A 23099-nucleotide genomic window follows, 5' to 3' on the forward strand; every position below is an offset into this window, starting at 1 on the left:
ATACTCATCCACCGATATTGTCCCAACTGCCTATCCCCGTTCCACCGCCTGGAAAAATGCCCCAGCCAAGACCGATGCCGACGTTGCAGTGAACCACATCACACGACGCTACATATGGACGAGGATCAGCCATCGCCACCTCAAAGCAAGCACGACGACGACGATGCGAGCTCGGATGGGTCCTCTCCATCCATGTCACGGAGCAAACGAAAGCATGGGCCCAGCAAGTCGAGGAAGAAGAGAGGCTGGCCAATGCAGCAGAGGTAGCTCAATCGGGCAGCTTAGAAACGCCGCGATTCCGGCCCCCATTACGTCATGAGAGACCCGAGAACCGCTCGCCTATGCACGGCGCTTTCGCGCGCTTACAAATCGGGGATGGCGCGGAGACACGTCCTTCAGCCCATCGCACCGCCCTACTGGTAACCAGCGTGACGACGCGGAACCGCATCCGTCCCGCTCGTCACGACAGTTCACTGGGAGGGCGGCCCCTAATAAGATGCGCAACAAACATCGAGCTCTCGTGAGGCAACAACAAACCCCCACTGGCTTCAGGAGTGGTAGACTCCGGGACAATTTAGCGGCATCGACTATAACTCGAGCATTGATAGCCATCGCGACGACAGCCATAGTCCGAATTGAGGCAGGAGGTCGTTTACACCTGGTCCGCGCCCTGTTAGATGCCTGCGCTCCCACCAGCATTATCGATTCCAATCTGTGCAAGGATCTACACCTGGAGCGTAACAATACCGCACGTCTTTCGAGGTGCACCGTCGTTCTTCGAGGGAAGTATGGGGTAGCGGGAAAGATTACGACCCAAGCCACCGTAATAGCAAACTATGCCAGGTTAAACCCCACGGCAAATCTGGACCCGTCGGTAGCGGCCCCATTCCAGTTCACGTAGCTGGCCGATCCGACATTTTACCGATCGTCCCCAGTGTTGCTCACTTTGGGCGCCGACGTCTACGCCAGTATTATGGTCGGAGGCACACCCACGTCGACTGTCGGCGGGCTCCTCACCCAAGCCACAATTTTCGGCCTCGTCGTGTCTGGAGCCCACCCCCTATAAAAACTTTAATTATACCACAAGGTGCATTTTAAAGCAAGCAACCCCACGTACTTGAATACTAAGGCTTTTCTTTTTCATCCACATTTCAGCGAGGCTGCATTACTGCGAGCACGGATGTCCGCCGGAGATCGTACTTACGATCCAACTATACATACATATCATAGTTTTAATTTATTTATTTTATCCTGCCTTGGGAAGGTTGCTGGCGTACTCACCAGTTTTTTTTTTGCTCTTTCGAGTTGCTCGCCGCAAGGGGGCCGGCATGTTTAGGCCACCAGCCTAAATATTCGCTACCACCCTAATGCACATTTTTTGGCAATATTATTATTTACCGGTAACGGCCCACCCCTGCCGAGCGCTAACTTCAAAGGGGAAAAACTCCACGAAAGTTAGCTATCGGCAGGTGGTGCGGACCTTTTTCGTTTTTAAATCTTTTTTTCTATTTTGGAACGTTCAAGAGCCAGCAGCTAGCCCCAGGTAAGTTTCCTAACTTTTTTTCGAGTGTACATCTTAAATTTTAAACTGTGTTCTAAATTGTGAACTGCCAAGTGAATTTATTTCGTATAATTAAACTCCTTGCCATTGTCACTTAAATTTTAATTTTTAATTTTCTATTTGCAATTAATCACTTGCATACATTTGAATGTGTCAAGTGCATTTGGTAGTTTCATTTTCATTTCATTTCATTTATTCGGAAAAAATACATTAGTACAATAAGACAAATTGTCTTTTGTAGTACAACAAACATAATTCATTTAAATAAATAAATAAAAGATGCTAGAAAACAAGCATATCAAAACAATACTACAAAACTTTAAATTTTTAATTTTTTAAATTTTAAATTTTGGTTAAATTAGATTAAGATAAGATAAAAATAAAATAAATGCCCAGTTTAAGTTTGTTGACTAGAAAAATAACTGAAAATAATATGTTTGTAGTTGCTTTGGTTTACATTATTCCTAATTGCAGCTGGGATAGAGTTCCAAATACGTACGGTGTTGACGAAGCAACGAAGTTAAAGTTAGGCACAAGTAGATTACTCGTCCTGGGAGACCTAGTGAATGTCAATTTCTCAAAAAGATATGCTGGTGATTTTGTGACAATCAAGCGGTACAAAAAAATCACACTTCTAGCTTTTTGGTAGTCAAATATGTTACATCCTAATAGCTTGGACCTCCAAGCCGAAATATGATCAAATTTTCGTAACCCGAAAACGTAATGAGTTACATGATTAAAGGCGACCTCAACATTGTGTGCAGAACATGAGTCCAACTTGTTATAAACGAGCTCTGAATAGTTTATTATTGGCAAAAGAAGCTGTAGGGCCAGTTTTCTTCTAATATGCGGAGGTGTGAAAGGTGCAGATTGCCTAAGATTGCGCAAAGTGGTATACACTTTACCCATGACTGTATTGATGTGGTCTTCACAAGTTAGATTAGAGTTGATAACGAAACCCAAATTTTTGTTCTAGAAACAATTTGTAAAGCCGTGTTTCCAATGTATATTGGTGAGGCAAGGGCATCAACGGACCTATTCTTCGAAATGGGCAAAATGAACGATTTAGTTGCATTAAGGCAGAGACCATTATTATTGGGCCAGCTCTGTACTGACAATAAATCATTATTTACTTTAAGACAGAGGTTGGCTACGTCCGTGAAACTACCAGACAAATATAATTGTATGTCATCTGCATATGCGTGCATTTTCATGTGCTGACAAACCGAAAAGATATCGTTTACGAAGATACTGAATAACAAAGGCCCAAGAATGGAAACCTGCGGAACACCTCGGGGTAGGTGTTTGGTCCCCGAAATTTCGCAACCAGTATTAACAAGTTGTGATCTTCCTGTTAAATAACTCTCCATTACCATCAAAGCACTGTAGGCAAATCCAAAATATGTTTTAAGTATATAAGAAAGTAACGCATGGTCAACAAAATCAAAAGCTTTAGAAAAATCTAATAGACAAAGCAGAGTTAGTTGGTTTTTATCAAAAGGTATGCGTATGTCATCAAGAATTTTAAGTAGTGCCGTTGTACAACTATGCTTGGCTCTAAAGCCCGATTGGTGTGGTGATAAGAGGTTATTTCTAGAAATGTGCAAAATTATTTGCTCTGCTAGCAGCCTTTCAAAAACTTTCGACAGCGCGGGCAATATGCTAATGGGTCGATAATCACGGACCGAGTTTGCAAGCCGTTTCTTCGGGACGGGTCTTACCATAGCACATTTCCACGATTCAGGAAACCGAGAAGTTGTGATGCAATGGTTGATGATGTGTGTGAAGGTACTCAGTATAAATGGTAGAATAATTTTTACAAATTTTATTGGTATACCATCAACCCCGATGGCATTGGATTTAAGTAAGCACCTTACCACGTCGCATTCGGATACCGCCCTGAACTCAAAATTTTCTCCACAGTAGCGCCCATAAGCATTTGGAAAAGGCGCAGTAGGATTTACAGCAGGACTACTCACAAACGCATCATTAAGTTCGATTAATTTTTTTCTAATTGCACTACGGCATATTCATTCGGAATTGCTATCTATATTGTGAAATTAATTAGCTTTCCTGACGACCAGGAAGTTTGTGAGTGTTTCACTTTGATAGGCAATTATTGTAAAATATTTATCGTTTATAAATAAATTGTAACGAATCGGTACTAATTTTTCTCTTTTTATTTCTTTTATTTGCGTGCGATCGCGCCCCACGACCCGGGTGCCACATTCCCCCCGCAACATATATATTATTTAGATTGCAAAGCACGCAGTACCTGATGTCATCAAAAAATCTGCGCATTGCTGGCCACATCACTCCTAGAAGTATAAATTTCAAACTGTGAAGGAATTTGTTTATTGGGGAACTAGCATTAGAAGCGAAAACATCGTCAACCCAGATATCCAACGGATAATCTTTCATGCTGGCAAGGATTGATTCTCCTATATCCACGAATAAATCATGTTTAGCACCATCTTCTAGTGGATATTCCCATACCCAAGCTTGTTCAGCTTCCTCGAACCGGGAAGGATGTTGTAATGCAGATGGCGGTATTAATATATCATCAAAAAATGCAAGGGTATATATGTATGGCAAGCGCCATCTCCCTGTAGGATTATTAAATTTATAAGCGACACGATATCTTTGAGCGCATGCAGAGACCCAAATTTAATAAAACCTGTTACAATAAAATGCAAGTTCAGTAATTTCATATACACATAGACATAGATTGAACTTACTTTATTGGACAATTATCGGTTGATCTCGTCCCTTATTGCCTCCACCAATTCCAAATGAAATTGATCCGGTGCTCTTCGGATGGTGTCCTTCAATTCTGCGTTCTGTAAAAATTATAGTGGTTATTAAAAGTGTATAGGGCATTAATAGGCCGCTCGAAAGATAACCTAAGAATGCTAACAGCTATTCTTACAGGACACTGTAGACTGAACAGTCACATGCAAAAGCTGGCTATAATATCGAACAACACATACCTATTTTGTGATCGTACTTTAGCCAACTTCATTTCCCAATTTTTCGCTCATTTCTGAGCTATAGGCCCTGCAACCCAGCTACACGCCTAGGTTGCGTAAAACAGATTTGTAAAACCAGCCACAATTTAATAATCCTGTTTACAAAGTTTGGAATTCGGATGAAAACTAAATAAATTATACGCATTGGTTAGTTACATTTCTAACTAGGTATGCAAATTTTCCAAACTTCTACTACTTCACACTACCAAACAGCATTTTACCTATCATTGGATCAAGTGGAAATTCGGCTATACGTCTACCCAATTCCGTTAGTTCACCATGATGATTGAGAACAACCAAAGCGTATAATTGTGCTAAAGCTAAGACAAGCGTTTCATGTGGCGGTGGATCTAAGTGAATTAGATCATTTACACCAAGTGCTTTAAGCATAAGCACAGCATTCCAAAGATTTATGAGCCGTATCTCTGGTACAATATTATTTTCTGATTCTTGTTTGTAAGCCCAAGCAGTATAGAGGCGAAAACATTTGCCTGGCGCAGTGTGTCCAGCACGTCCTGCACGCTGATTTGCTGATGCTTTAGAAACGGTACAACCATTAATGATTCCATACCAGTACGTGAATTAAAATTATTTTGCTTGGCAAAACCAGGATCCATCACACATATATAATGTGGTCAATTGTGAGCGAAGTTTCCGCGATATTTGTTTAGATATGTTAAATTATAGTTGACCGATAAGAACGATACATTTCTCGGATACATTTACTGTTAAAAACATTTCAGTTAAATAATTAATTAAAATAGAATAAATTTACACAAAAACATGCTCTTTTATTTTGTAATAAAAACGGCATATCAGCTGTTCGCTCAAGTCAAGTGTGACGTAGGTGCGCAGAACGAAGCAATTTTGAACTCGTCAATGCCCAATCTGGGTAAGTTATTTGTGATAACTTATCGTACAGACAGTAATAGATTGAATGGTGATTTGTAATAGATATTTTGACAATTAAATGTCATCTTCTATTTGTAAATAAGAAAAATTATTTATTTACATGTGGAATAAATTCATAAGCGATATTTAAAAGGAAGAAAGAGGGAAAAAAGTGACTGAAATTAACGCAGGTAATTCTAGTGATGAGTGCACAATTAATAATAAATGTAAAAAAGAGGTGGTAGAGAGATCCTCCTAGTTGCCAAAACTAAATGTTTCATTTTCCTGATGCTTCTAGTTTTTGCTCGGACCAATTTTAATTTACTTAAACCTAATGAATTCAATAAAATAATCTTTTCCGAAATCGTTAATTGTGCACGAATGGAATTTTAGTCCAATTCTATACGGCAGCATGGCACATTCATCATTAAAATAATAAAACAACTTGTGCTAATCTCAAAGGCAAATTTGTCAGCTTCCGTTTTCAGATTCGGGATCATAGATCTAAAACGAGTCTTTTGACATCCTTCTCAATATTTTAGGACGTGTAATAAGAGTGTTATGCTGTCGTATAGAATTACCGGAACCAAAGTAGTTTGTCCAGACAACTGTACCTGCAGGAAGATTCCATCTGTACCACTTACGCTGGAATACATTCCCCTTATGCATATAATAGAGATTTATGAACTCTTTGTTATATGTAAATATTATATGTAACAATTTGCAACAGGGGTCTACTGCTATTACTCGTCAAACAATATCTTTTAATAGACTCAAAATTTGTTTTTCCGCCTTCGGATCAACAATAGAGGGGTCAAGGTACGTCCTTTGCCACCTCACGATATATTTGAAAGTATATTAGCAGTCATCCCTCTTGTAAATTATTCGTTATTGTAATAAAGATGACAACAATTTTTATAAGATGCTCGAAGAACCGGTACTCTAGCTTCCTTTACGTGGTTGTTGTTGTTGTTGTAGCAGTGCTTCGCCGCATCCAATAGGTGCGACCACTCACAGATTGTCATTAAAGGGCTCTAACGGAAGTCCTAGGAAACTTGCAGTTTCAACAGGGGTGCAGCAGAGTGAGGGATGTTAGAGGTGTTGGTTCCACATTGCAATCAAAGAGATGTTTAGTGTTATGTAGGGAAACACTGCAAGCAGGACATACATTATTAATGTCGGGGTTGAATCTGGATAGTTCAACGTGTTACCGTATTCATATCGAAGTTGCCCCAGGGAGTCTGCTCCCTTTTCTTTGAGTTCTGTGTATTTTTCCTTAAGAACTGGGTTCGCCGGACAATTCCTGGCACATAGGTCCGACGCATATTTGGGTAAATCACTGAGGACCTGCTTGTGCCCTTGGAAGAAGGGGGGCCCTTCCAGGTCTTGCAGTCACGTGCCGTAGTTGACCGTATCAAAAGCTTTTCATAGGTCTAGCGCAACAAATACTGTCCTATGGTGGTGTATTTGATTTACTCAGGAAATTATTTGCGTGTTGATGGGATTAGCGCGATGGTAGTGCTATGTAGTTTTCAAAATCTATACTGTGTTTATGCTTGTGTGCGCATCTGTTGGCCCGCCGTCTGGGTTTGTCAACCGTAGAATGCATTACATATTGTTGGCAGATGGCGCATCCGACAAAAATTTATCGCCAAATACCGCGGAAATTTTGTCATTGTGCTTAGTCGGGTTCTATAGGGACTTTACGGTGGACCATAGCTTACCTACACCCGCAGAAAGGATAAAATTCTTTAAGTGCTCCTCCCATTTCGCCAGCTTGTATTCATCCACTAGCAATCTGATGCGTTGGTTTAATTCCTTATTTGGGGGTCGCCGTGGTCGTGGTGTCTTATAAGGTCACGTCCTCTCGCTAAATTTACGGCCTCCGCTGGAAAATGTGGCTGGATTTTCGATATTCTTCCGGCGGAAATAAAATGACCCGAAGTGGTTTCAATGACTTTGCGGAAAGCACGCTCCCCTTGACCGGACAGCAGCAAAGCGATTATCAGTGTATTTTTTATAGTCTTTCCGTTTTCCTTTTTTTTTAAATTTATGTAAGTGCGTTTTTCTGAGATAACGAATTTGGCTGATCACGAGAGCGGAAGGAATATGGGTAGGTGGTCGGATGCCAATGTTACCATCGGTTGCCAGTTGACGCAGTTAACGAGTCCTGAAGTACTATGGAGATTTCTGCCGAGCAATGACAGCTTCCTACTATACGCACGGGATGTCCCCCTTTATCGAGTAGAACGCTATTTCGCCTTTCTGTACGCCTGTAGATCAGTATGCGATAGAACGTGGTGGGCTTTGCCTAGAATTATGCAATTTTCTCCGGTGAGTAATGCGCTGATTTCAGGGCGGTATACACTGGGGCAGCAGGTGTCAGGAGGGATGCAGATGTTCATAATTTCTAGTTTTTGTTATAACAGTATTTCGCCCTAACCAATAAGCTCTATCGCTCGAAGAAATATCAAGGAAACTAACAATTGTAGTTATTTAGAGTTAAAAACATGGATCCGGAACTACTTTTCTTTTTAGAAGGTTCCGACGAAGACGTGGATGGGCATGACCAGAAGGTTGTAAGATGGCAGCTAAGAGAAAAAAGCAATCCTCTTTCTTTATCTTCATCAATCTTTTGCTATAATTTCACGGTAACTTCAACATTTGGGAAATGTTACCGAAGCGTTTATATAACTGGCTAATTATTTGGTTCATTAAAAGGTTTGGTCTTAATAAAGCAGCATTTAATTATATCCTGATGAATACTGTCTTAGCCGGGCCACAGCTCAGGGATGGTGACGGTCAAGATATAGTGTGGAAAAGAACAAGAAAAGTTAGTATTAGTATTAATAATCAAAAATAGTCTTTATTGGACATAAAGATTAAACACAAAAATTTATATATATGGAGTATTCCATCCCATTTCGACCCGACCCCTTTAGAATTGGCTGAAAGTGTTTCTTCTTTTTCTAGCTTACGAAAGGCGCTTTTCAGAAGTTTTTAAAATTTTTTCATCCAACTCAAAAAAAGTTATGAATTTAAAATAAAACACCGTTTTTGTTTTAAAAATGCTATACCTTTTTCAAAAATTTAGCGTTTGGGATCTTTTTTTTTAAATTTGTTTTTAAAAGTTCTTTTCGGAAAAAATTCCAAAAAATTTTTAAAGTTTTTTTTTTGTAATTTTTCAGTTTTTCGAGATTTTTCGAATTTCGCCCTTTTTTTTCTCATAAAAAACTTCAAATAATTCTGCAATCATCCCCACTAATCCCGGAGTGAAATAAAAACTTAAAATTTTTTTTTGTATTTTTTCCGAAAAGTACATTTAAAAACATATTTAAAAATTAAAAAAAAAAAAAAAATTATCCCAAACTGTAAATTTTTGAAAAAGTTATAGCATTTTGAAAAAAAACACTGATGCAAGAAACCAAACTCTGTCAAAATATTCCCATCAGGCATTAAATTGGCATTTCATTCCAGCAGGAGCTCCACACATGGGGGGACTATGGGAAGCGGGAATGAAAAGCTTTAAAAGCCACTTCAAAAAAGTGGCCTTAAACAACAAATTCACCTTTGAGGAATTTAACACATTGTTATGTCGAATTGAGTCATGTCTCAATTCCCGCCCTCTTAGCCCCGCTTCAAATGAACCATCTGACCTTGAGCCTCTAACACCAGGACACTTTTTGATTGGAGGACATCTATTGGCACCAGCGGAAATCAGCGTTGATGAAAATACTGCCTCAATTGTCAATCGCTGGCAGAAACTCAAGGCGTTGCATCAAAACGTCTGCAGAAGATGGAAATCAGAATATCTTTCGGACCTACAGAAACGGATAAAATGGAATCATCCTAAATCAAATATGCAAGTCGGAGATGTGGCGGTTATACGGGAAGACAATCTTCCTCCCAACGAATGGAGATTGGGGCGTGTGATAAGGTTACACCCTGGATCAGACAACCGGGTTCGCCTTGTGGATATAAGAACTGAGAGGGGACAAGTCACAAGACCACTTGGCAAACTAATATTATTACCACCATATACCGCGGAAACCGAAAACACGACAGACCCTAATATTCAGCAGTAACGCTACAATCGGAGTTACAAAATCTCCACACATCAAAAAAACTTCTAACCAAAACTAATCAACTTCAACAAAACTCATAGTGGAAACAAAAATATCTTTTTTTGATCTAGCCTAATGTTACATACGTACATATGCATGCTTGCGCACATGGGTGGTATGGTTTACATTTACAAAAGCAACAATATTTTGCTACAATTGATGAACACATTTTATTATTAAATGTACAAATTTTAATGCGTTTTTACACACTCACTACAAAGTGAAGTTATCACTGGGTAGTCTCCACCGAAAACATGTTCACAAACATGCACATAATGACTATGTGCATTGGAGTACATGGAGTCATGAAGGAAAAATTTTCGGGCCTGCTTAGGCAATCAAAAAAAAAAAAAAAAATCGTGGGTTCGCAAACCACTTTTTAAATCATGAAATTTCCCTCAAAGAAATATTTCCTTTGTTCCTTTTGCATAATGCATTATATATAAGGGTGCTCACATAAACATAATTTTTATTTTTGTTGGGAAGAAACGAAAAAAAGGATAGTACAATGCCAAAGGCAGCGTCACTTCAATTAAACAAAACCGCTACCAATTCCATTGGATACACCCGTTTTTATCAAAATAAAAATGCGAACAAAAATAAAATAAGTAAAAACAAAAACTCATGGAAATAAAAATTTTCAATTAAGGACACCCTAATATAATGCACGGCACACAGCACAATTCTTTTTTTACTTTTCGAGTAAAAAGTTTAAATACTAAACAAAAACAAGAACAAAAAATTTTCTTAAAAAAACCAAGGAGAAATTTCGGATTGCTCGGTTCACCCTAATGCAACATATTGCAATTAAGCTTTTGCTTTTCGAAGCAAAAACCAATACAAAAAAAAAACGCTTAAAAAAAATAATTTTCTTTTTTCACAATCAGCCCAATTCTAAACGAAAATTCCGTGCGAGTTTTTTTCCTTCTCCCATTCCTCGTATTCTAAATAAAAATTCCTAGTGAGTTTTTTCACTTCTCCCTTTCCTCCTATTCTGAACAATGTTCGAAAAAGCGGAAACCGGTTATGGGATAAAAGTAGGTATAATGAATGTGAGGGATAGGGAGATTTCTCTGCCATTTCAAAGAAGTTTTTTCACTTGTTAAATTATAGGGAATGAATCAAAATAGTTAAAGGAAATTGGTTCTTTTAAGAAAGAACACTTATGTGTACAAATTCGTGATAAAATATGTATTTATATTCTACCACAATATTCTCACTGTTAATACAACAACAACTACAACCACAATATTCTTTATTTTAAGTCGAAAAGTATATCATAAGCAACGGTAGAGCTCTTGGTATACAAATTTGATGCAGCCATCCAGAAATTGCGCAAGGATTTTTTAATAAGGCTTAAATAGATTTTGGCATATGACGAAGGACGAATTCAACTCAACTTGGCCGCCATAAAATTGCTTTGCTGAATGACAGCAGGCAACTCCGGCAGATTTGTGTTATGCCGCCGTCTTCTTCTTATGTTCCGCTGTTGATGTTGCTGTGGCACCAATTCATTACTCATTTCAGTGAATACCACATGAAATGCAATAAATACTGTGCATTGTTTTTATTTTATTTCTTAATTTCCAACAAATTTGTAACAATAATTAAACTTTTCAATTTATTAAACAAAATAAGAAATGTGCAACGAAATTTCAATTGACAAAAGAGCTGACTTCGAAAACTAGAAATTCCTATTCCCCAATTATTGTTCTCCCTAGGAGAACAGAATTGGAGGAATTTTTCCGCGGGAATAAAAAATCCGCGAGAACAAAATTCCGCGAGAATATTTAGAATTGGTCTGAATAAAAAAATCACTGCACACCCTACTATAATGTACGATCGCATGATTTTATTGCGAATCGTAGCAACAATAAAACACAATTACACACTTTTCACATAACTTGTTGCTTTCTTTTGGTGGAGGATTTTTGCGTGGCCTTTCATAGGTCTTTAATATCACATTTTTTTCTTTCCTCTCTTTATTATTTGCAATATCTATATACATATATGTACATATGTATATTTTGTTTCACTAAAATACTTCACAAACACGAAATAAACGCTAGAGTCGCGATTTAAATTTTTCGCCCACACGCGTACTATTTTTATTGCAATTACAATTATATTGCAATCACAAAACAAAAAAATTCACTCGCGAACACGTGTGTTTCTTTTCGTTTTTTCATTAATTACTTACGGTATAAAAATTGGTAAAATTCATAATTTTTGGTGAAAAAATATGCATGAAAAGTGCTTAGAATTCAATTTTCTTGTAAAAAAATATGTAAATGATAAATTTTAATTTATGTGTAACAAAAAAACAATTTAGCAGGCGCCAGACAACACCCAGCCAAAGATGGTATTCTGTGCCAACAGGGGCCCCAAAGTTCCGGCCGGTATGGCGCCCAGCAGAACCTTTGGGACCACGTCGGCACCGGGCGGAAATCAGACGTTTCCGCTCCAGAGGACTCCGTTTCGACCGCGGACGCATTTAATGAGAGGGTGTCGCTATCCTCTACGGTGGTTCTCAGTGGCCTGCGATGCCACGCGTTTCGTTGCCGTCGCGGCGTGTCCTGAGCTTCCTCGATATGCAGCATGGTGTGGTGGTCGTCCTTGCCCTTATTGCACCGTCCCTCGTGTTTGCAGTCTGCTGCACTATGCAGAAGGGACAGACAGTTGGTGCAATAGTTTTTTTTATTACAAAATACCAATTTTTTTCCGGTGTGCTATCGCGGAAGACAGGACACACCCTGAGTGGGTGCTTCTTTTCGCACAATCGACAGGCCAAAGAGAACCCCTTTGCCTCAGCTGTTTTACGCATTGCAGTGAATCGCGTAATTTTTCTGAAAAGGAAAATAATTTGTTCTAATTTTGTCGGCGTAGCGGGCATGTTTCGGTTTGCAAGCAATTTTGGTAAAGTAAATGTGAACTTCACCTCATAAGGGGTTGTTGGTGGAAGCACAGTAATGTATGCGATACATGAATACACGATAGCTGCATTGTATTGTAATATAATTCATATTCATTTGTTTTGCAAATGATACCCTCGGACCCCCAAGACAGAAACAACGCCAACCCAAACATTAACAGGAAAGATTTTCTCAACCAATGTCTAATTTATATATTTCCAAGCATTTATAGCATTTATTTTTGATTACTAACTCGTTTCTCAAAAAATGTAAATGTCTACGTCATGCTTTTCCATATGTGAAGCATGTAGCCTTACGGATAATTGATGATGTGTCAACACTCTTATGCTACCGTACTAGTGTATCGATTGTTTGCAATGTCGATATATTGCATGTTTCACCTCCTTCCGTAAGTAATTAATGAAAAAACGAAAAGAAAAAAACGTGTTCGCGAGTGAATTTTTTTGTTTTGTGATTGCAATATAATTGTAATTGCAATAAAAATAGTACGCGTGTGGGCGAAAAATGTAATTCGATACTCTAGCGTTTATTTCGTGTTTGTGAAGTATTTTAGTGAAACAAAATATACATATGTACATATATGTATATACATATTGCAAATGATAAAGAGAGGAAAGAAAAAAATGTGATAATAAAGACCTATGAAAGGTCATGCAAAAATCCTCCACCAAAGCAAAGCAACAAGTTATGTGAAAAGTGTGTAATTGTGTTTTGTTGTTGCTACGATTCGCAATAAAATCATGTGATCGAAAAGCAAAAGCTTAATTGCAATATGTTGCATTAGGGTGAACCGAGCAATCCGAAATTTCTCCTCTGTTTTTTTTTAAGAAAATTTTTTTCTTGCTCTTGTTTAGTATTTAAACTTTTTACTCGAAAAGTAAAAAAGGAATTGTGCTACGTGCCGTGCATTATATTAGGGTGTCCTTAATTGAAAATTTTTATTTCCGTGAGTTTTTGTTTTTTACTTATTTTATTTTTGTTCGCATTTTTATTTTGATAAAAACGGGTGTATGCAATGGAATTGGTGCGGTTTTGTTTAATTGAAGTGACGCTGCCTTTGCCATTGTACTATCCTTTTTTTCGTTTCTTCACAACAAAAATAAAAATTATTTTTATGTGAGCACTCTTATATATAATGCATTATGCAAAAAGAACAAAGGAAATATTTATTTGAGGGAAATTTCATGATTGAATATGTGTTTGCGAACGCACGATTTTTTTTTTTTGATTGCTTAAGCAGGCCCGAAAATTTGTCCTTCATGACTCCATGCACTCCAATGCACATAGTCATTATGTACATGTTTGTGCACATGTTTTCGGTGGAGACTACCCAGTGATAACTTCACTTTGTAGTGAGTGTGTAAAAACGCATTAAAATTTGTACATTTAATAATAAAATGTGTTCATCAATTGTACCCAAATATTGTTGCTTTTGTAAATGTAAACCATACCACCCATGTGCGCAAGCATGAATATGTACGTATGTAACATTAGGCTAGATCAAAAAAAGATATTTTTGTTTCCACTGCGAGTTTTGTAGCGTTACTGCTGGATATTAGGGTCTGTCGTGTTTTCGGTTTCCGCGGTATATGGTGGCAATAATATTAGTTTGGCAAGTGGTCTTGTGACTTGTCCCCTCTCAGTTCTTATATCCACAACGCGAACCCGGTTGTCTGATCCAGGGCGTAACCTTATCACACGCCCCAATCTCCATTCGTTGGGAGGAAGATTGTCTTCCCGTATAACCACCATATATCGGACTTGCATATTTGATTTAGGATGCTTCCATTTTATCCGTTTCTGTAGTTCCGAAAGATATTCTGATTTCCATCTTCTGCAGAAGTTTTGATGCAACGCCTTGAGTTTCTGCCAGCGATTGACAATTGAGGCAGTATTTTCATCAACGCTGATTTCCGCTGGTGCCAATAGATGTCCTTTAATCAAAAAGTGTCCTGGTGTTAGAGGCTCAAGGTCAGATGGTTCATTTGAAGCGGGGCTAAGAGGGCGGCAATTGAGACACGACTCAATTCGACATAACAATGTGTTAAATTCCTGAAAGGTGAATTTGTTGTTTAAGGCCACTTTTTTGAAGTGGCTTTTAAAGCTTTTCATTCCCGCTTCCCATAGGCCCCCCATGTGTGGAGCTCCTGCTGGAATGAAATGCCAATTTAATGCCTGATGGGAATATTTTGACGGAGTTTGGTTTCTTGCATCGGCAAGAAACTCCTTAAATTCCGCTTTTAATGCGCGTGATGCACCGACAAAGTTTGTTCCATTGCCCGAATAAATGTTTCTTGGACATCCTCGTCTAGCCACGAATCTTGAAAGCGCGGCTAGAAATGAGGAGGTGCTCAAATCACTAAATGTATAGCCTTAGTAGAAAAGCAAACGAATAGACAAGCGTCACCGTTTGAGGTACGACACCCGCGCCCACTGTAACTCTTAATGTCAAAAGGCCCTGCGAAATCTACCCCTGTATTGGTAAATACACGCGAAAATGTGGTGCGTTCTTGAGGTAGAATTCCCATGAGCTGTCTTTGAGCTCGTTTTTTGAAGATCGTGCAGATCTTACAATTATGAATTACGGATCGTATCATGGTTTTATCTTTTGGTATCCAGTATTGAGTTCTAATGATGCGCAGCATTAATTGGTTTTCATCATGGAGAGAAATTTCATGGACAAATTGAACATAAAGACGAGTAAACCTAAAATTCAGATTCGGTAGTATCTTTGGATACCACAAGGCGTCCACCCGTTTTCACTACTTCGTCTTCATCAAGATATGGAGTGAGCGAAAGTATTTCGCTTTTAGATCCAATTGGTGTTTTGGATTGCAAGCTTGAAACTTCTGATCCGCAATATTGCTTCTGAGCAAGTTTTATTAAACGGGTTGTTGTAGCTTTAATTTCATCTGAGGAAATTGAATAAGATTCAGTTTGACTACAATCTTAGAATGCGTTCTATGAAAAAACCTGAGTATATATGATATAACTCTTAAAGCCCTAGGAAGATTTGAAAACCTATCGAGAATATCATTAATATTGCTTGAAATTGCCGTTGCATGTACTTGCACGTGTTTTTCTTCAATATTCGTGTTAAAATCCAATTCTTGGTTTGGCCACTTTTCCTTCTCTTCTTGGAGCCAAGAAGGACCCTGCCACCACAGAGAATTGTTGACTAAATCCTCTACTGGCTAAATCTGCTGGGTTTGTACCAGAATCCACGTGATACCATGATGAACTTCCGACTTTGTCGATGGTTTTTGTAATTCGATGCGCAACGAAAGTTGACCATGAGCATGTAGGTTTACGTATCCAAGCTAGCACGATTGTCGAATCTGTCCAAAGATGAATTTTTTGTTGACCTAAATCAAGGTGAGCGCAGATAGATTCAGTTATCTCCGCATATAATACTGCTCCGCAAAGTTCCAGTCGAGGAAGTGAGATGGTTTTGATTGGAGCTACTCTTGTTTTTGCCAAAAGCAGGTTCACAAGTATGCCGTCGTTGTTTTCCACTCTCAAATAAACGGCTGCACCATAAGCTTTCTCGGCGGCGTCGCAAAATCCGTGGATTTCGACCTTTTCTGTTGGAGAAAAGGATACCCATCGCGGTATTCGTATTTTGTCGATCTCCTTGTACGTATTGGTGAAATTCTTCCACCTGCCCAATGTTGAAGACGAAACGGTTTCATCCCAGTCAGCACCCTCTAACCAGATATTTTGCATGATAATTTTTGCCACGATAATTGTTGGAGCTAGCCACCCTAATGGGTCAAAGAGTTTTGCGATAGTAGATAGTATCGTTCTTTTTGTGGGCTCGGTATTCTCTTCTATAGATTTTGCTATGAAGTAAAACTGATCGGAACGAGCATTCCACCTAATACCGAGCGCCTTTACGCTACTTGAATCTTCGAATTCCAAGAAATCTTCTCTCAGTAGATGAGCTTTGCGAATACCCTGTAATATTTCACTGGAATTTGAAGTCCATTTGCGTAATGGAAAACCAGCTGAACTTAAAACCTCTGAAATTTCATCTCTTGCTCTGATCGCAGATGCAATAGTATGCCCTCCCGAAAGAACGTCGTCGACATACATATTTTTTCGTAGAATATTTGAGCCGATTGGATGAGATTTTTCGGAATCATCAGCCAGTTTAAGTAATGTCCTTATTGCTAGATAAGGAGCACAATTAATATCAAATGTCACAGTTTTGAGCTCATACAGACTGATTTGATCATCTGGACTTGAGCGGAAAACTATTCTTTGGTATCTTGTATGATTATAATCTACTAGGATTTGCATATACATCTTCTCAATATCGCTATTGAAGACGTATCTGAAAAGTCGGTAGCGAAGAATTAATGTTGGTAGATCAGCCTGAAGCACAGGACCAGGAAGAAGAAAATCGTTCAGGGTGACACCATTCGAAGAGCGTGGAGAAGCATTGAAAACAACTCTAACTTTGGTAGAGCTGCTTTCTTCTTTTATTACTGCATGATGTGGTAAATAGTAATTATCGACTGCATTGGCCGATTGAATTTAATCTAATTTTGACATATGCCCCATAGTCTCGTATTCTAGTATGACTCTATTGTACTCTTTCTGTAAATCGATATTTTTTCTAAGTCGGGTTTCATTTTTATAGAATTGAGAGCACGCTATTCTTAATGATGGACCTAGATTTATCTCTCCTGGGAATTCTGACCTGAACGGAAGCGACACAATGTACCTTCCGTCAGAATTCCGCTGCGTTGTACGTTGATACAATTGCTCACAAAATGTATCTTCTAATGGGGAGGCTTTAGCTTTCGGCGTGTCTTCGAGCTCCCAAAATGACCTTAGCTGCTTGTCTAAAGCCACTTCATTGTAAAAGGATACCCGATTATGATTGGTTGGACTGGCTGCATCAGCACGACCAGTCAGTATCCAACCAAAGACAGTTTCTTGAGCTAAAAGAGTGCTAATAATATTTTTTTTGATACCGTCTAATATGATTTGCGGATAAATATCCCTTCCCAGAACAAGATCAACTGGCTCATTCACGAAGAAACGTTTATCCGCCAGCACGAGATCAGGGAATGCTTGTTGTGTTAATGCACTAACGTCGCATGTTGGCAAATTACCTGTCAAATGTGGTAGAACTAGAACTAAAGCGTCAATAGAAATTAGTGGGTCAACTGGAGACCGCAACTGAATGGCGCATGTCTCTCTTACCTGCGCAGAAACTGAATTATTGATGCCCGAAACTTAAGCATGCATCTTTCAAGTTGGCAGGTTGATTCTTCGTCTGAGTCTTTCAGTGATAAAAGAGCATTCAGATCCCGAATCTATGAGAGCTCTGGCCGAAAAATCTGTACCATTATAATGAATGGTGACGCGAGCTGTGCCTAGTAAAACACCTTTACTGGTATTAATAAAATTAGATTTTACTGTAGTTTTATCTTTCTGCTTTTTTCTTTTGCAGGTTCATTTTGAGATTGAGCTTGCTTTGAAGTGCACGGTTGCTCATCCGATAAATCTGCAGAATTATTTACCTGTGCAGGTTTTGCCTTATTTGTCTGTAAATGCAGAAGGGTATTATGTCTTAAATTACAGTTGCTGCAATTGTATGCACTTGTACATTTTGACACTGAATGCCCCGATGACAGACAATTTAGGCAGCAGTGATTTCTTTTTACGAAAGCAAGTCTCATTGGTGTTAAAATTTTTGAACTTTGAACACGCATTAATTTTTTGATCATTGCTTTGACACATTTTACAAGTGCCTTTAGCTACACTTGCTTGGAAAGCGCCAAGTTTCTTTGGGGGATGTTCAGAGGCCTGTTTTGAGTTTTGTACCTTTTGAGGTTTTGTACTCTTTATACCTCTTAAACCTGAGACTGATTCTAACGTTTGAAAACGATTTGTCAGAAAGCGGTCCATATCCGCCCACTTGGAAGTTTCTGTCTTGTTTTCTACGGACTGTTCCCATAGCGAAAGGGTCACATCAGGAGCTTAGTTGAACATAAATATGTAATAATTGGATCCCAATAAGATATGTCAATATGATGACTTACTAACGAGGATATGCAATTATTTATGTCCCTTTGTAATCTTTTGATTGAATTACCGCATTCAGTTTCGACTGATTGAAGGTTGAAAAGAATCTTTAATTGGGTGTTGACTAATATTCTCTTATTTTCATACCTGTCGAACAAATTTTTAAGGCTATATCAAAACCATCATTCGTCAATTCGCATTTCTTAACGATTTCTCTGGCTTCACCTTGGGTTTTTTATATGAGATAGTATAATTTTTGTAATAGCGACAGGCTTTTATTTAGAATATAAATGGCCGCGAACATGTCACGAAAAGTTGGCCATGACAAATAATCACCTTTGAATATATCAGTATCACAAGGTGCTTAATGCAAATTGCGTGGCGTGAGGGCAGCATCGTTTTCCTTCTCTGCCTTCTCAAGTTTTTCTGCCAGGTCATTTATTTTTGTCATACACCGCACAAAAACAGTATATCACGACTTATTTTTTTTTTCTAATTGCCGTAACATTCTTCTCAGATATATTTTCTGATTGTAGTAACGCATCAAAAGCTTCTTTAGCTTTTTCCCACATCGATTTCAACTCCTGCTGCTGAATTTTCAGCGAATTTTTGGAGTGTTCGCTAGTGGCTATGCTTGAAAATTCAATGTCGAACTCAATAATTGTGTCAACTAAGCGGTTATATGCTTCCATATTGAAAATTAAAAAAATTGAAACAATTGATTTATCAAAAGAAAAAAAAATTACGTACACAGAGACAGAATCTGTGGAATTACCCAATTTGCTAATATAAAAATTAGAAAACGCTTTCCACCAACAAAAAGAACCCAACAAATTGAATAAAATTCTACTAAATTTACAGTAAAATTTCGTATGTAAAATATTTATTTTGAAACAAATAAAACTCAAATTTAATAATTTTCAGAGTAAAAAACCTGTGGACTGTATGAAATATATATATATACGTATAAATATACGTGTTAAACCCAAAAGTAAATGCTCGCCAACCAACTATATTTATGCACGTGTGCGTGTATATATGTATGTAGCACAGTATTGATTTAAAGCAAACGCAAGTGAAAAACTGAGCAAGAGTTGGAGGAAAAATGTTCCGTCCACTAAATAAATGCTCAAATTAAATTGTTTTGTTTTAAAAGTGAATTGAATGTAAAAGCTAAGTGATTTTTGTAAAACTAATTTTTCTTAAATTCAACTGTGATGAACCAAACCCAAACACTGTTTGTACAAATATTTGTGTGTAATAATGCAACGAAGACCCTTAAGCCGTGTCAAATATTATTTACCGTCGGCGGCAAGCAATATTTGATGGTCGAATGGGCTATTTGCACAAATAAAAAAAGGGCATTTTTTTTTTTAACCCAATTAATCACTCGCGCACTTTTCACTTTCACTAATTTCTTATTTATTTATTAACTAATGTGCTCACTGAAACAACCACGTACCTTTATGTTTGTAGATGTGTCCTTGATGAAGTGGATTCAATAATATATAAACAAATGGCTTTGAGAAATTGCTGTTTTAGAAGTTGATATTGCTGCTGCTGATGTTGCCGCAAATAAACTCCTCACGAAAAAATATCAAGTACTATTGTAATAACCGATGGTTGGCTCACAAAATGGTCGCTGTACAATTTGGTTGGTGAATCTGGAACTTCGGCGGTATATGTCCTTTCACCTTGAAGTAAGGAAACAAGTGAAGTAAAAGAACATAACAGGTCAATACCGCTTGCCAGTCAAACTGTTTATTTATTCCAGCGATGTTCATTTGTATGGTTAACATAAACAGTTTGACTGGCACTGTTAACCAATAAAAGAAAATGGCGAGGGCGACCTTTTATGTTTGGAGTTTGGGCTGTTGGCCTAAAAAAATACAAATTTCATTTGTCATTCCCCACCAGCTGAACCGCCCATCCTCCAGTTGGCAGTAACGCTTTCATTTCTTGAAAGTGGCAGTTACCAGTGGGCAGTAGGGGACGATTACCCTATTACGATTACACCGGAGAGTCTGCCTGGCTGTATGGAATGGTTCTACGAGAAGTATAAGATACCACGAGGTGAGAGTGAAATAAATTTTTTTGGATGCGCCTACACTTTGCCCTCCTACAGTAATTGGATTTATTGACGGTACCCATATTGGCCTGCAGAAACCCAGCGAAAACGAACATGTGTTTTTTAATCGTAAGGGATTTCATAGTGTAAATGTAATGACTGTAAGTAGAAGATAAAATTCGAAGAAGAATATAACGATCGAAGGAATTATTTTATCTTTATAAACATGTATCTTGCTGCAAATATTCGATCACCAATACAAAATTAATGCAATAAATGCTAGATATAGATAGATTCCTTTGTATGGAAGCAATCAGAACAAAGAATTATTGCCCCTATTACCGTTTACAACTCAACTCTGCTTGAGTTGAAATTTCGCAATTTGGTATTACAGATTACAACTCAACCTGTCAAAAAATATTTCGGTTGAGTTGTCTAGTCTTACAACTTTTTGTGGCATTGCCGTTTACAACCTTGTGTTGGTGTAGTTGTCAAAGACGTCAAAATCTTACAACTGCTTACTAGCAGTTGTCTCATGCAATTTTGCAGTTGTTTTGAAAAAATGTTACGTTTTAGAAGACGGTTCACCACCTAATTTTTAACAAAGATGTTCAAAGTTGATATCAAAAGACACGTTTCGACCTCCGATTTAAGAATCCGAAAACAAAAATTGTAATTCTTTGCGACAGCATGGCACTGCTAATACGCGTCCAAAAATATCGAGACGCGTATTAATCTCGAGAACAATAATCAGAAGGCGGAAAAGAAACGTTTTTTTTTTTTGTCCGGAGATATTTGTAGTTGAAGTTGGCGATTTTCATGTGGTTGTTGTAATGTTGTTGTCTTTTTTCGGTTTTTGTTTAATATCTTTTTTCCGCCTTCGGATTATTAATACTGATGCCAAGACGCATCGTTTAATACCTCTCTCGATATTTTTGGACACGTATTAGCAGTGTCATGCTGTCGTAAAGAATTACCACAAAAATTATATTTCTAATAAAATCTAATTTCATGTGGTTGTTGTATTTTGCCAGATTTTTTGTACACAGCTATGCAGAAAGGTGTTGGACCCAACCAGAGTTATTTTTACGAATCGCGGCCAAAGGCCGTCAACGCAGAAAGATGTTCTGTGCAAAAAAAAACTGTGGAACGGGCCTCATATTTCGTACCCTCTCGGGCCATTTTGTGGGTCTTTGTAAATATCTTTCAAAAGAAATAAAATTTTTAATTTCCGCTCTCGAATCCTAAAAACGGAGATGGAAACCCGTCTTTTGATACCACCTTTGATGAGAGTTAGATGGTGCACGGGCTTATATAACGTTACCAAAAAAAAAAGCAACTACATTTAAAGCCGGTAGTTAAACCTTTTTTAATCAAACAACAATCAACAATTTTGTACACATTTCTAGAAAAAACAACGTTTAAACGAATTACATTGAATAACTTTTTGACTTTAGTTGGACGAGGCTGGCCGCAGTTCGGATGCAGCCAAAATAGGTGAAATAATTATGCGAGTCCCACTGATACTTATCACTACTCCTGGGAATCCTATTTGAGTAAAATACTGTTTTTTCTGTTTGGGTTTTAATCTACTTCGCACAAATATTCTCCTCAATAATATCTAAAACCAGTCCAACACCAAAATCATTTCCACATCATATTTGATAGCTGCCGTCAGCAAGGAATCGGAGTATGGCGCATAATTTTAAAATACGAACGCGTATGCGGAAATGGTCCTTAATTTTGTTTAGTACTGAGTAAAATGCTTCCTTTCAAATCTGCAAAATAACTTCATATGAAACTCATTATTTGTTTGTCACTTAAACATTTTCTTACTTGGTGCTTGGTAGTTCCAAGGGATTGGAATGATTACGCGAATGTTTTCCGTATTCGCGAAATGTCAATCACCAACATTTTTGTCATTATAAAATAGATTTCATATAATATTAATAAAAAAATCACGTTTGAAAATGCTTAAATTTCTGCCACAAATTGATCAGCTGTTTATTTATCTGTCAAATCATCACTTTCTGAAGTTGGCAACTCAATTCAATTTCAACTGAAATAAGTTGTAATTCGTAATACCAAACAGGAGTTGAGTTGTCTTAAAGTTGAGTTGTTTTAATTACAACCCAACTAAGTTGAGTTGTAAACGGTAATAGGGGCATATGCTAGAAGAAAAATTTTAAATAAATTCTAACAATAATTCGTGGTTACTATGTATGTATTTTTTAGTCAACTAGTATGAACTATGGGCATTTATTCTCTAATTTCATTTAATTAGGTTATTCTGGCTATCCACTTAAACCTTGGTGTATAATCCCATACAGAAATCCTGCGGACGGTTCAAGTGAGAGTGTATTTAATGCGGTTCACTCAAAAGCCAGATGTATGGTGGAAAGAACAATTGGTATTTACAAAGGGCGGTGGAAAATACTATGCAACGATAAGCGC

At 37.9% G+C, this 23099-nt stretch overlaps 1 long non-coding RNA gene across 1 annotated transcript; it reads right to left on the reverse strand.

The window, feature by feature from the left end:
* Positions 1-3811: 3811 nt before the first annotated feature.
* LOC137236840 (uncharacterized) lies at positions 3812-20260 on the reverse strand. Its single transcript, XR_010948666.1, has 3 exons — positions 20040-20260; positions 4300-4401; positions 3812-4238 (listed from the first exon to the last, which is right to left on the reverse strand). It is a non-coding gene; the product is annotated as an uncharacterized lncRNA (long non-coding RNA).
* Positions 20261-23099: the final 2839 nt, after the last annotated feature.

This window comes from Eurosta solidaginis, chromosome 1 (assembly GCF_040869045.1).
Source record: "Eurosta solidaginis isolate ZX-2024a chromosome 1, ASM4086904v1, whole genome shotgun sequence".
NCBI classification, from domain to species: Eukaryota; Metazoa; Arthropoda; class Insecta; order Diptera; family Tephritidae; genus Eurosta; species Eurosta solidaginis.